A 3,797-nucleotide genomic window follows, 5' to 3' on the forward strand; every position below is an offset into this window, starting at 1 on the left:
TTCCATTAACATCCAGGCATGGTGCATGCATAAAGGTGCACCGAATGGCTAAACTGTGCTTAAATACCTGGGACCCCCTGGCTTTTCTATACGGAGTGGTTATTAATACCTTGTCCTTGCCGTGGTTCATCGGAGGATGCTGCCACACACGGCAGAGCTGGGGAGATCTGATCATCCCTTTATTACAGACGGGAAAAACAGAGAAAAAATTGCCAGCAGCAGAGAGCAATCAGTGGCTGCGCTGAAAATAGAAACCAGGCTCCTGCTTTCCATTCCCCAAATTTGGCCTCTAGACAACGCTACTATATTAAAAATGTAAATGCAAATATAGAAAATATTTCCTTTTTCAAACCTTCCCTGCTAACGTTTTGTGTCCTTTTGACTCTGTGCTTCACAGAACAAGCCGGTAGCACGTGGATCAAAGACTTGGCACCCAGATGGGCTGCGGTCACTGAACATGGCGAAGGAAACGGGACTGAACCACCAAAACCTCAGTGACCAAACAGCTCATGGCAGAAGGTGGGAGGAGGCTTGTGTCTATTTTGAGATGGAAAAATATTCAGTAGCTGTGGGCTACTGTTCAAAATACTTTGATTACTGTATTTAAGGAAGCCAAAAGTGATACTGGTGGGACAGCCAGTCCCTCAGCCTTTGTGTTCCAGAAAATATTCTCTCTTGTGACGTACCGCAGATATGAAGCTGGCAGCTTAAGAACATGCAGGAAATTTAATCGATATTAACTTTGCAGGTGATGGGTAAATCAAACACAACTGAGGTTTGACACGCATACCCAGAAGGGAGCAGTGAATCGAGTCTCGCCGAGGTGCCGCACAGCTGCAGGGCTCTCACTCTGCCAGCCAGAGATGCTGGCAATGCCATTCATGGGCTCGTTCCTCTGGGTTTGTCCCGGCTTTATTTCTGTTCCCATATTGTTCCTCTATGCTGTAAACAGACTCGATGATCAAAAAAATAAAAATAGCATGTGGATGCAGCCCAACCAAACAGCCAGAGTAAACTTCATGGGAGACACTGAATTTAGAAACACAGCCCTGAGTCACGCCAAAGTCCGTGTTAAAGGCTTTTTAAAGAAGCAATTAGAAAGCAGTCTCCTTTTAAAGACACTTCCCTGCACTCATTACAGGGCCATAACGCTGCAAATTAGGGATAAATTCTGCCAGTGTCACTCTTGCTCATGTCTTTGTAGAAGCAGGGTGTGAGCTGGAGCTGCGCCTGTTCAGAAATCCCCCTGGAGCTGGGGACAGCCGTGCATGGGTCCCCGCTGTGTCCAGAGACACTGGGAACATGGCACAGAGGGATCACGGACACGTCGTCATGGGGACATCGGAAAGAGAAAATGTTATTGGAGCCTGTGTAGGGGATTGAGCCTCCTGCAGTGTATCCCTGCTGGTAAAGCTCAGCTGGTGGCAGAGGGACAAGGGCTGGCCTTGATGAAGTTGATGCATCTTCCCCAAGACATCCCATCCCAGAGCGCAGCTCCTTCCCAATCCCTTTCCACTTGGCAGAAGCCCCAAGTACATGAGATGAGATACAATTTAATCCATGGTGGCAAGCTGAGGATGTCCCTGTTCTCTGGAGCTGGGAAGCTCCATGATCTGATGAGTTCTGGGACCGAGCGGTGCTTCCTGCAGGTCACCGGCCTGCCTGGAGAGCGGGGACATGGTGGGGAGGTGGGGGTGGCAGCTGGAGGTTCATGGGTCTGGGGTACCATCCCGCCACCCTGCACAGATGTGCTCAGCTTTGGTGGGGGGTCAGTCAGGAGCTGAATTTCTGCTTGCAGTATTTTTTGAGATTACGGTGGGCTCTTCTTTATGAAAGGGAGAATACTGATGAATACTGCATAATGATTTAGAAGGTTTTATTCCAACAACTAGACTTACGTTATCATAACTATAAAATCACAACGCATGAGGTGTGCTGACTGCTGCTGGCTTCTCTTCCCATCATCTCCTGTTTCACTCAGGCTTTGGAGCTCTGCGGTTATTTTAATGGCTGGGAAAAACCTGTTCAGAAAAGATCTTTGGTGTCATCTTCATGCTCATAGTTGATATGATAGCAAGTAAAAAGCAGTTTTCATTAGCAAAACTGTCGCCTTTTCCCTTTGTTGCTGGCTTAGGAGAGTGAAAGTTTCACCAATGAAGACTGAATGTGACCCGATTTTCAATGCTCAGCCGGCAGCTTCTGAAACACATCCAGGTTTTGTGAGTTTAATAACCTTGTAGCCACTGACGATTAATTTTTTTACTGGTTCAAGACTGTATCTCTCTGACCTAATTAAGCTTTTGCCTGGCTCCTGAATAATTGCCAGCAAGAGGGCAGTGGCGCTGGCCGGCGCTGTAACCCAAGCGCCTTGTTCGGTTACTGCGGGTTGGTAACTGTCCCCACTGGTAACCTGGTTGGGTAATGCTGCGACATTTTAACTTAAAATTACCGACTGGATTAAATATTAAACTGTAACCTCAAAAGGAGCACGGTGCCCCTCTGGCTGGCGATGCAGTGCAGTGAAATGTCAGCATTTCCGAACCCCACAATTTACAAATCCCTCAAATGCTTCCAGGGGAGGTGTGGGTTCCTTTAGAGCAGCTCTCGACCAAACGGAGACGGGCGTGTTCTCAGTATTGCTGCTTCTGAGAGTCCAGGTTGAACACCACAGGCTGGATTTTTACAACTGCAAGTCGTGTTTCAGTGCTCCGCGGGTAATAAAATATCCGAATTGTGACAGATTGAGTTACTTTATTATCTGTTGGAGGCACATTTTCCGTGTCACCCTTTTTGTATGACTGTTAATGATGAATGCAATTCTGCTCGTTTCTATTGCTGTCTTATGTGGCCTTTGAACTAATTTTTTCCTTTTTCCATCTAGATTTTCCTTCTATAAACCAGGGATAATGGCAATTCTTCTGTTGGAGTGCACTTCAGTTCAAGTGAGGGGTAAAGTGCTGCCGCTGGAGAACCGGCATCCCTAAAATGAGTGATGGACCCTAGGAACCCAGAAATACAGTGGGGGTCTTTAAAACAGTCTGCACAGGGCTGGAGAAGCTTGTATCCCACTTAACCTGGAAAAGGGTAGATTTAGATGAGATATCAGGAAGAAATGTTTCCCTGTGCAGGGGGTGAGGCGCTGGCCCAGGTTGCCCAGAGAAGCTGTGGATGCCCCATCCCTGGAGGGGTTCAAGGCCAGGCTGGATGAGGCTTTGGGCAACCTGGGCTAGTGGGAGGTGTCCCTGCCCATGTCCCTGCCCAGTTACCCCCCGAACTGGATGGGCTTTAAGGGTCCCTTCCAACCCAAACCATTCTGTGATTCTGTGATTAACACCAGTTGAGCACTTTAACCTTCCTCTGACAAATGCCCAACCTGCAGCTCTGAGCAGAGAACCCCAAACCCAGCGAGAGCCGGTGCTCCCGCACTCTGCTACAAGACCTAAGTTCACCATAGGCAGCTCCAACCTAGAAGACAAAGTTTGTGCATGAAATAATGACTTAAAGGCACTTGCTGGTTGCAGGGTCAACCGCATTTTGGCTGTGCAAGGCATGGAGGGGTTTGGGCGGTGGGCTTTGGGCCAGAGCTTGCTGGGGGCTGCCCCGGCTCTGCAGCAGCAGGCTGTCACGGCTGTCGGCACGTGTTAATTAGCTGAAGAGAATGGTCCAAGGCGGCTCGTGCTGCTTTAAAGGGCCGTTCAGGGTCACATTTAAAACGCAGCTCACAAGAAAAATAAATGGAGAAGGGCTTAGTTTGTTCCTGTGGCAGCCTGCAAGCTGTGGCTGCGGGGCAGCGGAAG

This window comes from Pterocles gutturalis, unplaced genomic scaffold, assembly GCF_000699245.1.
Source record: "Pterocles gutturalis isolate BGI_N339 unplaced genomic scaffold, ASM69924v1 scaffold17428, whole genome shotgun sequence".
Taxonomy (NCBI): Eukaryota; Metazoa; Chordata; class Aves; order Pterocliformes; family Pteroclidae; genus Pterocles; species Pterocles gutturalis.